We start from the raw sequence: 14076 nt of genomic DNA on the forward strand, positions 1-14076 counted from the left end.
CTAGTCTTGTAAAGTTAGTCTGTCTTTAATACTTAATCTGTGTACTGTCTGTGCCCTGTTGTTCTGTCTGTTTGTCAGTCTAGCATTTGATCTCTCTCTATCTCTCTCTCTCTGTGGAGTAATAGCCAGTAGTCCCAATTGTTTCTTGATGTTCTTCCAGTCTGTGTGTTCGGAAAATGGACAAAGCAGATTTTTCACTGGAAACCATGTGACATTTACTACAGCCAATAGGTAAGCTGAGGACCCTCTACTTTTCATCTGCGCTTCCGTAAAAAAATTTAACTATTTGATTTTCTCTCTGTTTACTGAAAACATTGGCTGTATGACCCTGCTGAAAAGATTTAGACTGACCAGTAGAAAATATTTTAGCACAAAAACATGATATAGAAAAATTGATATAGAAAAATGATAGAAATAGAAAGATGACAAACAGGAAAAGATCTCAGAAATCTTCAAAAATGTCACCAATCCACACAACTGTGGCAAAGAGGGACAGACATTTTTCAGGGTAGGCAGGCTTTGCATTTTGGTATTAAAGCGCATTACTTTTGCATTACAGTTAAGCCTGGCATCCAGACTACTTTTAAGTTTTCTATCCTCATAAAAACAGACTTTTGTAAATGCTGCAGACCCTGTTTGAGTTAAAAACTCTGGGGTTGCGCTGCAGTGTAGATGGACCTAGCTGGATTCTTCTGCAAATTAAGGTGTGGGTGCCCACATTCGCTAACTTATTGATTCTTCTGGATCATTGTGAAACCTTTCCTGATAGACAGAGGCCATGAGGCTTACACAGGTCACTGAAAAGGGCAGCACCTGTGGCATTTTGGTAGGGTTTGTCGATCATCGATGTGATGTTGAAATGACAGACTGAAAGGGACATCTCAGTTATGGATGTAACCCTCGTTCCCTGAAGGTAGCGAACGGAGACTTCACGTCCCCTTGCCACGGTTACTGTATCACTGCTGAGGTGGCCGGATGTCTTAAGCCCGGGATACACTGCACGATAATTGGCTGTCCTAGACGAAGGATTGCCGTCGTGGAGCAATCGTCGCGATTTCTGTGGTCGTGGCTCTTCGTTGGTGGTCCTGTGTCGTACAGTGATAGAGGTTCGGGGACGGCCGTTTTCCCGGTCTTGCGTCCGGGGATGGCCTGCGATGGTTTTCTGACAGTGTCAGAGGTTCGGCGTGATCACCGCACAGTGTGTTTGCACTACGACCTGCGTGCCGGTATTTGTTTACCACGAGCGCATGCTAGTGATGTGCAACGCGTGATGCTGCCGCCGAAGCCTCCGTGTCATCATCGTACAGTCTACATGCCGGTCGTACCCGAGTTTAAACGATCCATGTCGCACAGTGTGATAAGGTAATGATCTTATAGGACGGCAAAAATCGTGCAGTGTATTCCTGGCTTTATGCTTGGCTCCTCAACAAAAACCTGAATATGCAGTGCACTTGCGGGCCGGAAGATGCAAATACTGCATGCCAATATTCACTGGCTCTTTCTAGTTGCACTCAAAGCAAATTGGTCTCTCTAGCATGTACCCAATTTGTCGGACATCAACTTGACATCTCCATTCCCTATCTTCAGGGAATGAGGGTTACATCCCTAATGGAGATCCTGTGTGGATAAACTTGTGAATGGATTAACCATGAATATAACCATAGATGCTGGATTGACTTGAAGTATAAATAAAAGACTTACCATAAATAAAATTTGATATTTCAATTAAGCTTACATTTCTTTAAAGTGCCCATCTTATGACTGCTTTTCCACAAGTTAAATAGGTGTATGAGTTCCATAAAGCATGTTTCAAAAGTTGTTTGCTCGAAATAGCTTGTAGGAAAAGATTGTTACCCATCTCTAGGAACCTCTGTTTCAGGGCAGTTCAGATTGTGCCGTTTTGAGCTAGTCATTACATATTTATGAGCTGCTGCTCCTTTGATCACGCCCCACTACTAACGTCATGTGCGCGTGCATAGTGATATCGTGAGCAGTACAGACCATACTGTGTTATTATTTTATATATTATTATTATTATTAACGGTTTATGTTGCCAACAGACAAATCAAGCAGAAAAGTATCACTAATAAGTACACTACAGGAGAAGAAACTCATGACACACAATGATTCCAGAGTAAATTGTGATGTAGGAGTTTCAACAATACACTAGTTTTCCCTGGACAATACTAACATATTCCAATTATAAAACATTTTCAAACGCATTATTTTCGCAAATAACAGAAATTAAGACGTAACAACGGAGCTGAGTTTGAAACCATGTAATCTGAGACTCAAGGCAGAGGACATTCAGAAACCTGTATCTCACTCAAAACAGCATGGATGGATTTTTTTCCAAGTTTGTATGCGTGTGGGAGCATCAGAGAAACAAATTAACACCTCAAAACCCAGAAAAAGTGAGTTCCCTTTCAATACGGTTCACTTCGCATTGCGTCAGTTAGCTGACGCTATGGGGGAAACTCCTGTTTACTCCGTGACTGAAGCCTATTGGTTAACGTCTGTACAAAGTACAGACCAATGACGTTTGAACCCGCGCGCGGGAAGAACACGTCCTTATATAAGCGCGGTTCAAGCGTCAGGAGCTCATTAATTTCTCCTTCAGCGCGAACCTCTCGCTGCTCCGAAGAACAAGAAGCCTTACCTCGCCGTCGACAAAAGCCCTGCAGCGGAGTCCAGGCCTAGCGTCTTCCCTGCCCCTTCCGGCTGAGAACCGAAGACAGCAGAATCCAGGTCTAGCGTCTTCCCCTGCCGCTTTCCGGCCGAGAACCGAAGATAGCCTTCGCTTGCCGTGGTACGAGCCCTGTGCAGCGGACACATGCCTGACGAGGTCTCCCCTGCGGCCGCCCGGTAAGATCAATATTTTTAATATAAAGCTGTAAGCTAAAAGAGCAGGCGCTGTTGTAATAGCGTCCAGCACAGCGGCTTGAGTGAGCCTCCCTGCTATGAATTTCCCCGAGCGCGTCACCGGTCTGGCACCTCCCACGCCGGGACCGCGCTTATATGCTTCGGTTGTCTTATCCATGTTTCGTGCTCCCCCTGCTGTTCCTCTCTCCCCGGGATGAACACACGGCGAGCCATGAGACTAGATGGATGCATAGACCTGCACACACGGACTAACCCCCCCCTGTGTTCTGTCACATCGCAACCGTTCATGCTTACAGAGTCCCTTCGCTCCTCTCACATTCAGTGGCGAAATCTCTGACACATATGAATCCCCCGAGTGCATCGGGTGATACCGTTTATATGACGCATGGCTGTTCTGTCTGTGTTGCTGCTCCCCTCTGCCGTTCCTCTCTTGTTGAGATGAACAAGCGGGGGAACCGTAAAACTAGAAAGATGCATACGACAAGCAAACACGGGCGGATCTGCCCCTGTTTCCTGTCATAGCACAGCCACTCGTGCTCCACGCTCGCGGAGTCCCTCGCTCCTTTCCCCGCAGTGGTGAGATCTCTTAACGGCGTAGTTAGCACGCAGTCTTACGGCTCGCTGCCTCTAAATGCAGCTGTCTAGTGTTCAACGATTACAGAGCTTCATGCCCCTCCCCTCCTGGAGCGGCGCGATCTCATTCGTCTGCTCAATAATGCGGATTCGCCGCTATTGGAGCATCAAGAACACTCATTATAAGAGCTAACCGGCTCACTATTCGTCTATACAGAGCTTCATGCCCCTCCCCCCTGGAGCGGCGCGATCTCATTCGTCTGCTCGATAAGGCGGACACGCCTCTATCTGAGCGCTAAAACACTTATTATAGAGCTTAACCGGCCTGAGTCTATCTCACTTCGGAAAGCTCACTACTAGTCTGCCCGGTCATTTCTCTCTGGTTTAGACGGAATCAGAGGCAGAACGAATTTGTTTAACATACTGAGGCCCGAATACCTCCCTTTATTCAGTCCCGTCCTATATCAGTGCGCTGAATATTGGTACATTCTTATATACCCGGTTTTTCTGCCCTTTTTAATAAACGGCAAAACCGCGGGCCTCACGGCAGACTTCCTCTCTGCGATGGGTTCAGTCTGACATTAAACATTATTCAGTCCCGTCCTATATCAGTGCGCTGAATATTGGTACATTCTTATATACCCGGTTTTTCTGCCCTTTTTAATAAACGGCAAAACCGCGGGCCTCACGGCAGACTTCCTCTCTGCGATGGGTTCAGTCTGACATTAAACCAGCTAGACATACTGCTCTGCTCTGTGAGCCGTTCGGGTCACCGTCACTACTGAGGCTCGTGCAGCTGAACGGCCGAGCTCTGGTCTTCGCAGCACAGCTGCGTCGACATAGAACTGTCTGAAGAGGGGTTAAGTCGCGCCTCGGCTGGACTGCCCTGAAATGTTTTCTGTGTGCTGTTTATCCAAAACATACTGAGTAATACTGTTGGTTATGCGACCTCACTATAGTGGCGAACGGTATTGAATTCCTCTAAAAAGAGTAATTTCCGTGCTTACTATACTGTGTATTGACACCCCACGGTTGTACGGTGTCTCTAAACACTTTCTCGCCTTACTGACAAGCAATCAGTAATACGCACACACGGCCCGCTGTCCATAATTCTATCGACGCTTGCCGAAAAAACCCCGGTTTGGCCATATACTGTGTATTGACACCCCACGGCTGTACGGTGTCTCTAACACTTTTCTGCCAAATTCGCTCGCAGCCCACCTCAGTTTCTCCGCTACGATGCTGACGGCGCAAACGAGCACGGTCTTACGGCTGTCATTCTCTCTTCCTAGAGAGACGCAGCCTCAGACCTCTCCATGGCTCCAAGCATTTGAATCGCGCCCTCTCCGGACGGCTACTCAAAGGCTTACAGCCAAGCGGTTTATGACGTTTTTCGGCCATACAGCTGATTTATATCAGCGGATCCGAAGACGCTCACACCTCCGCTCTGCTCCAATACTCGGAGATATTAAGGGTAATATCAACCTGAAGTGAGCTTGCTACCCGCCACAATAAGTTTCAAAACTCAAAGCGCGCGCACAGACAGACGCGCGGCATCTCGTTTAAGACGGGCTCACGTACCCCTCTAACGAGCCTCAGAAAACTGAATATCGTGGCATTCTGTTCATAAGTCCACTTCAGTTTGACTAAGCAAAGGTCCCGCCCCGAGCTGACGGCCGGGAAGCTCATGCTTAAGTTACACACAGCTGCATGAAGTGCTACCATTACGAGATCGCCAGCATCTGCTGTGGGTTGAACACGCTTTACGACGGCAATCAGCCTTCGGCGCGTGGAACGCCCGTTTGTCTCATATCAATCACCTTGTACTGTACATACGGTCCATTAAGGGGATGATTTTAGCACTGCAGCACTCTCGACCATGTTATTGTGATAATGCGGTCGGGCAAACTACGGTGGTTTCATTATTTACCGAACCAGACTGAGATCTCGCCCCCTGTACAAGCTGGCGAGTCATCTCCTTTATAAACTCATTGCATCGCTTTATAAGCTATGTTCAATCAGAGTGATACGCATCTCGTGCTTAACTACCAAGATGCAGACATATTATCCCGTTACGATGGGCGTGCAGAGATTGCATCCGTGGGACACGACCTACATTACGTGCCTTATAACACGTTGACACGAGCTGCTAGGACCCCTTTCGCGAGGCGTCCTTATGCAAAGTCTGATCTATTCTGTCTAGTGACAGCGAGAGTCTTCCCCCCGCGAATTGTAGGTGGAACAGCTTTCTCCTCACTACAGAGGCTCGTGCACGGCGGCTTTCTCCCCCTGCGTGTATATATATATATATATATATATGTGGCGGTGATAACAGCGAACCACGCTTTTATGACCGACCATCCACTTTATTCATAAGTCTGTCATTTCTCAGATGCGGACGGTGCCCGAGGCGCAGCGCTCTGGAACTGTCCAAGGTCCTGTATGACAGATACGTCTGACGTACATCAGACGATCAGCTGTTCATCGGCGTCACAGATCACTCACTAGCGCACCTGTCAATACAGGTTATTTATGGATCGTTGACGTTATCACCTCCCGTGACAATGAAGTCTACTCCATGTATGGATTAGATCCTCGGGCATGGTCTTAGAAGTTTCTCATTTGACATTTGTGACACGGCCGGCTGGTCCCCTCCGTCCACGTTGTCAGTTTACAGCTTCGACATCCCTGCTTCGCGCACTAGTGAGGTTTGTTGCATTAAAGGTGCGCCGCGTAAGCTCACCTGTATGCACGATATGGGTTTTAATTATATGCGTCCACCGTGCGCTTAGAGAAGCTCACATATGCACGCTACAACATTTCGGTATACACTAAAGATGCGCTCGGAAAAGCTCATCTGTATACACGGCTGTGACACATACATACATTGTTGTTCATCTGTGTACGTTCACGGTGCGTTGAGTGCCCACCGTACGTTCATCAATCATATCTGTACACATTCACGGCGCGTTCTGTGCATTGATTTATCTATACGCATTCACGGTGCACTGAAGGGTTCACCCGTGTGCGCACAACTTATTATCAGAACACATGACGGCGCGCTTGAGAATCTTGCCGGCCTGTGCATTATAACACTCTGATTCATCTATATGCATTCACGATGTATTCAAGTGTTCACCTGTGCCCGTGCAATTTATAGTCAATACACATTTACGGCGCGCTTGGACAGCTCACCGATCTGTGCACTATAATACTACCTATATGCATCCCGATGCGCTCGAGGGCGCACCTGGGTTCACACTATTGTGGTATCTGTATAATCCCACGCTACGAACCGTTCTGCCGCATATTATAGTCAGATCGGCCGTTCGTGAGCTTCGCAGATCACTCACTATGTATGTCTGTTGCTTACAGTGGTTATTTAGATGGATCGTTGAAACCATCGCACTGGCTCACGCCCCTCTATGAGCTATGTCCTATATAGAGCCCACTCTGTGAGCGTTTGGCTTTTTCATGGACTTGGTCTACAGGGGTATCTATTTGATATCTGCTACACGGCCGGCTGGTCTTCGCCGTCTACGTTGTCAGATTGTACAGCTTAGACGTCCCTGCCCTACGAGCGCAGGTTCTCTCGGCTCAATCATGCACGCTCATGCGTTTTATGTGTACACCACGGTGCGCTCAGCGAGCTCACCAACGTGACTCTGAATTTACTTATCTCGCACACCCGCGGCGCGCTCGGTATCTCGCCGTCTTGTGCTATGTTATGTGCCCCCGGTGCGTTTAAAACCCCACCGTGTGCGCGTCAACCTTTTATATGGTGCTTACACATTGCTTAAAGCTGTGAATATGCCGGGTATAGGGCCACACGCAGTGTCTCTCCGGTAAGGCACTTCTGTACGTTGTGTATGCACGGCGTGATGGGATTACGTTCCCCCATAGCGTCAGCTAACTGACGCAATGCGAAGTGAACCGTATTGAAAGGGAACGCTTAGGTTACTCACGTAACCCCGGTTCCCTGAAATAACGGGAACGAAGCATTGCGTCACTTGCCGTGCTACAAACGTCTACGCAGCGAGTGTATTCGGCTGCGCGCTTCAGTCGAATAATAATGAGCTCCTGACGCTTGAACCGCGCTTATATAAGGACGTGTACTTCCCGCGCGCGGGTTCAAACGTCATTGGTCTGTACTTTGTACAGACGTTAACCAATAGGCTTCAGTCACGGAGTAAACAGGAGTTTCCCCCATAGCGTCAGCTAACTGACGCAATGCTTCGTTCCCGTTATTTCAGGGAACCGGGGTTACGTGAGTAACCTAAGCGTTTTTCATAATATGGGCACTTTAATTAAATGTCAAGGAAATAAAAACTACTCCATTATAAAAGAGGTAAAATGTGTATTTTTCTTACATTTCTATTTAAAAATATGTTGGTGGGTTAACCACTGGTTTACAAGATCACCAAGTAGCTAAATGATGTTTTATTAACATAGTTCGAGAGGAGCACGTCAAATAAACCACTTAAGTACTTCCAGCTGTCTATAATCAGTAATCAACAAATACTCTAGTACCACCAGCTGTCCTCAATCAGTAATCATCATATCTACCCAATCAGCACAAAGGCAAGCCATATATAAGTCTCAGTTTAAGGCCCTGTTTACACGTACATGGTTATTTTTAAAAACTGAGAGATTTACCTTCGTTTGTGCCCCTCGTTTACACGCAAACGGAGAACTCGCCTCTGAAATCGATTGTTTCTAAAAACTCCGGCCAGAGTGGAGATCTTGAAAATCTTCGGTTGCACGGTTGCATGTAAACTGAGACAAACGGATGTTTAAGCAGGCAACGTCACAGAGTATGCGCCAGAGCTCACACCTACGTCAAAAGTGCAACCTATGTTTACATGTGACTGCTACTCTGAACGCTTCCAAGATCACATTTATGTTCGTGCAATCTTGTTTCATGTGTTTGTATTTGCAAATACAGCTGCTCCATTATGTCGAAGAGCAGAGACGAGTGCTCGGAGGTCAGAAATTTTATGCGTGTTTGACTTCATGTGGCACTGCAAGAACCGACAGACGCATGATGTCAAAGTACCGCGAGAGCGATTCGAAATTAGACCTCTACGTGTGATTCCTCAACTCGCTCTCGCAGTACTTTGACGTCATCGATCACCTACTGCAACAACTCCTCCCTCCAACATGAAGAACCAGTTCGCGTCACCACCAGCGCTGCCGGTGATTGGCTTACGTGGGCTTGAGCTTCTCTTGACGGCATATATGCACAGGTACGTGTAAATAAACACTTTTCTGAAAACTGACATGTGTGCACGATATTATTTTTGAAACCGGAGAGGTTGAAATGTCCGTTTATGAAAATAGCCGCCCACGTGTAAACATAGCCTAACTCTCCAAAGATCCTCTGCAGTCTCCAGAAGCTCTAGACCATGGGTCTCCAAACTTTTAGTGAGCAAGGGCTACCACAATGGATAAAACAATCTGGAGGGCTACTTTTTGATATAGTCTACCCAAAACTTTTTGTTTTACTTTTTGATATGTTTTAGTATTGTTTAAAATGTTAAACATACGCAAACCAATTCGAGCTAATATAAAAATATGAAATAAATAAATATTACAATTGAGACAAAATGTGCTTTGCTTAGACCCTTGCTCTAGAGTAGACGTTACAGTCTCCAGCATGGCCGGATCATGCTATGGATCATCAGCAACAGCCATCGGCAACGCATGGCGAACTCGCAGCGTGAGCATGGCTCCACTAGCGGCTCAGACCCAGGATCCTTCTCATTCTAATCGTGTTCCGACTGAAAACTGTAGCGCGAGGCTGCCTCCGCTACCGGCACAAGCCCGGACACCCTATTTTCTTCCTCAGCTCCCTTCTTCCATTATTTGCCATTCCGAAGCGTGAGCATGCCTCCGCTAGTGGAACAGGCTTCTCCTTCTAATCCTGTCCTCCGGCTGTGGCCTGACCGAAAACTGTAGCGTGAGGCTGCCTCCGCTACCGGTACAGGCCCGGACGCCCTATACTCTTCTTCTCTTCCTCAGCTCCCTTCTTCCATTATTCGCCATTCCTAAGCGTGAGCATGCCTCCGCTAGTGGAACAGGCTTCTCCTTCTAATCCTGTCCTCTGGCTGTGGCCCAGAGGTGGAAAAAGTGCTAAAATATTGTACTCAAGTAAAAGTAAAGTTACTTTAATAATATTTTACTTAAGTAAAAGTAAAGTTACTGGTCTAAAAATATACTCAAGTAAAAGTTAAAAGGAAATCATTTTAACTTTACTCAGAGTAAAAGTTACTTTTTTTTACAGCGGGGAGAGGTGTAGGATTTTAGTATAGTTCAAAAAAGACAAGGGAATATAAATCTCAAACTAGTTGTTTTTAATTGTAGGAACATCTTTACAATTAAAGTGCAATAACAAAAAATTTATAAAATAAAAATCTTTTTTAAACTAAGAAACATTTATGGAATTATTTAATGATTTTACAGGTGAGTTATGCATTTTTGAAGGTGGTCAGCAGCTTGTAAATACAATCACTATAGTAAGGTTGTAATTGATGTATTGCTGGTAACATACATTTTTTTATTAAACTATATATCTAGTTTAAATGAGCATATAATGAGATGAGTGCCATGTCATACTTTTGACACGTTTCTTGTCTTCTAGCTTCCCTGATCTGGGTACCTGATGTCAGACCTTTATTCTCTCTCTCTTGCTTTCGCTCTCTCTCTCTCGCTCGCTCTCTCTCTCTCTGCAATGTCTAATGACCTGCGCATTCTCGAGGACGTTCTTAAGATGTATTTGACTTGATGCGAAGCTGCTAGACTGCGGAGGATAATGGGCATTGTATTAAAAACGCGTCGTGCAAATGAGCGGTAAAACCCGGTCTGCATTTTCGTACTCGAGAGCATGAATCCTACCTTTCATAGGAATGAAACACTCGCTTCCCGTCAGTGGAAAGTGGTCGCTTAAATATGACCAGGGGTTTCTTTTATAAGATTTGAACTGAGGCGGGTCTGCATTAGCGCGCGTCTGTCTCGTCCGTCTCCATGGTTCTTTTTTCGCGTTCCCCGCGGCCCGCCCATCGATCATCCGTTGCGCATCTTTATCACCTTGCTTTTTTAAAATATATTTTTACTCAGTAACGGATATGATTTAAAATGTAGCGAAGTACAATACTTCAAACAAAACATACTTAAGTAAAAGTAAAAGTACAGATTTTAAAAACTACTCAAAAAAGTAAAAGTACACAAAACAACTACTCAATTACAGTAACGTGAGTAAATTTAATTCGTTACTTTCCACCTCTGCTGTGGCCTGATCGAAAACTGTAGCGTGAGGCTGCCTCCGCTACTGGTACAGGCCCGGACGCCATATATTCTTCTCTTCCTCAGCTACCTTCTTCTATTCTCTTGCCCCCTAAGCGAGAGCCTACCTCTGCTTGGTGCAATTGGTATAAAGTGTGTAGTACGTTTTCACCGGCAGGTGGTGGCATATCTAGGCTTTTCTAGTGCTTAGAAACAGTGAATCATTAGCCGTGTTTGCACTATCGGGCTTCAAGCGGGCGTGCCAGTGCCTGCTGAGGCCTGTCGCGTTTGCATTGTCACTTCCGGGGCATGATCGTGCTTCACTGGTGCTTTGTTGGGGCTTAAGGCCCGGCTTTTCTGGCCCGCCGAATACCTTGGGCCAGATCGGGCTTCTCGGGGGCTAGGGGAGTGGTAAAGGTCAATGGCGGAGTTTATCTGAGTCTCTGGCAAGATGCACATCCATCTGTCTGCAGATTTAAAACTTTAAAAATAATCGGGATCACCAGTAATTTACTGTTTGACGGAAGATGCCTGCTATGTTTGTACTTCGGACTGAAGAAAATGATCTGCATATGTAAAAAAACAAAGACGCATTACAACGCCGAACTCGCCATGCTAAGGATCCGGCGCACACCGCTACCGGTTCGGGAGAAGTTTATAAAGTTTCGGGCACAGAACAAAGTGTTTAAAGTGCAACAGTGCTGAGAAATTAAAGATGTGTGTTGGATCATCATTTCGTCCATGTATTAAAGAAGCGATCACTCGAGTCATGGTATCTACAGTCGGTGAGTTAACATGCTACATAACGTTTGCATACAAAACACTTAAAATACAATACAAATAACAATTGCATAAGTGTCTTACATGGGTGTTTATTGTGTTTTTTATGTTATATTGTCATCTCTGTTGAATTTTTTAGTCAGCCCTTAGAAAAAGTTTTATTATATTAGTCATAGCCATGCTTTCTGGTATTTTGGAGATTAATTTAACTCTTTGTATGTGGGTATATAGTATGTGTATTTACAAACCCTTTATACAAAAACATTTAACTCTTTGTATGTGGGTATACAGTATGTGTATTTACAAACCCTTTATACAAAAACATTACAGAAAAATGCCAACGTAAAGCTTTCAGTTTGTCATCCAGGACTTTTTATTTTGTATATGAGAGATGACACAGCAACAGATGCAAGAGCAGGAGATGAAACGAAGATGATGATGATGAGACGACAGGAGCCATGGATGTTGAAATCTGTCCGGAGGGGATGTCTTTAAATACACCTGTTTGTGCACTGATATAAACTTCATATGTAAATAAAGTACCGCGCTATTATTACTACGGCTGCTTGTCAGTTTATTGAAAATTATTGCTTAATAAGGATCACATCTGAAACACAGAAATGGTAAGATGCAACGAAATGGTAAATATAACCATCATTAACTTAAACACTGTAACATAGCTTTTTAAATACTTGTGTATATTCAGAGTTGATTCTTTACGAGTTAATTTTCTAATGATTTCTCAAACGTTTTGATTTTTGAGATGCAAGTAAAGTGATTTTCAGTCCTATTCAGCTATTCGAGGCAGTTCTTTATAAATAAAAGTATTTATTGATTGACACTATTGAAATAGCTACAGTATTAGACAGTTACCTTGTGTTTCATGTGATGCTCAACTATTAACGTTTTCATGATTAAAGCTATCACACCTCTTATAATGTGTAAGTATGTTTACATCGCCATAGAACTATAATTACAAACTTACATATTTAAACACACGGGCATACCTGTATTTTAAAATAAGATTATTTTACATAAATGTAAAACTAGGACTCGTTATATTCTTTAAAATATTGTGTATATAGTATAATGGCACATTAGGTAGATGAACGCTTTATTTGTAATTATCCTACTTCATAAAGTTTACTATTGCTTATTGATCTGATATTGATCTGATATTGTCTCGTCGTGAGATCGCTCGTGTGCAGCCAACATAAACTTCAAGAGTAATACCGCGGATGGAGCAAACATCTCTATCTTCTCATCTTGGCTTTCACTGTGCAAACAGCCGCCTCAGTTATGTTCTTTATGTTTGTTGTATGATGATGCGATCTCACTCCCGTCTCCTGTCAGATTGAAGTGACTTCCTCACGGTAAAACAGGCGGAGTTGTGTGACGTTACATCCAGGTAGGCGTATTAAGGGTGGGGTTTTCTGAAGAGCTGCGACGCTATTGGCTTGACAATGCAAACGTGTCGTGATTTTGGCTACACAGCTGGAGGTCTGAGGCTATTGGCTCCGTGAGGCCCGTTTGAAGCCCTGGCTCGCAGAGGCCCGATAGTGCAAAAGCGGCTATTGTTGAAGCAACTGGATTCGAAGCTTCGCTATTACCATCAGTATTCATTGCCTGGCCTCGAGCATGGTTTAAACCCGGCTACGTTGAAAGCCTCCCGTCCCAAAATACTATTTGTGAGGACTAATGATGTCTGTTTAGTTTGTGAACGAATCATTATCTTGAACTGGTTCTTTAAGGCAAACAAGTTAAAACCGTTTTCCAAATCGGACTGAATCGTTTTAAACATTTGTGTCTCCAAACAGCAACGATCCAGAAGTTACTCACTTTCAGCTCGCTCAACAGCCACCCTGACTCGAAATAAGACATATTCCCGTGCATAATCTGTATTCACCATACAGCTTGGGCATGCATGTAACGAATAGTAAATGTTCAACATCAGTAAGCTTCCATGCTAATATCCAACTTATTTGTAAGTGTGAACTCGTGAAGTGGTCAGATAAACAACAGTTCCATACTAGTGTTGTTCTTGGCAGCCTGTTTTAATTTTAGTTTTAGTCAAGTCTTTGTGTCAAGCTGTCATTTTAGTTTTTATTAGTTTTAGTTGTCAGGAATTCAACAGAAGAGAACCCAAGTGCAGACGATGTGGGGGTTAAACAGGAAACACTTTATTAAACACAAAAAACAAAGCCCACAAGGGGGCAAAATAACACTGAACAAGAAACTTTCACAAATAGACAGACTACACTAGACTAAAGACTTAACACAAACTAGACTCGACTAGATTTAAACACAAGACTTGAACTAAACAGTATAAAATGAACCAGCACAGGACCATGGACACAAACGGATTAAATAAGAAAAACTAAACAAGATAACAAGGGAAAAACAGGTGAGGGGAATGAACTAATGATTAAACAATTAACAGGGAGAACAAGAGGGCGGGGTCAGGAGACAAGACAACGAAGGCACATGAACCAATACACGAGGGCTGAATCCGAAACCGCATACTGCCTATATAGTAGGCAAAAAGTAGGCGATCGAATA

Source organism: Misgurnus anguillicaudatus, chromosome 20 (genome assembly GCF_027580225.2).
Source record: "Misgurnus anguillicaudatus chromosome 20, ASM2758022v2, whole genome shotgun sequence".
NCBI classification, from domain to species: Eukaryota; Metazoa; Chordata; class Actinopteri; order Cypriniformes; family Cobitidae; genus Misgurnus; species Misgurnus anguillicaudatus.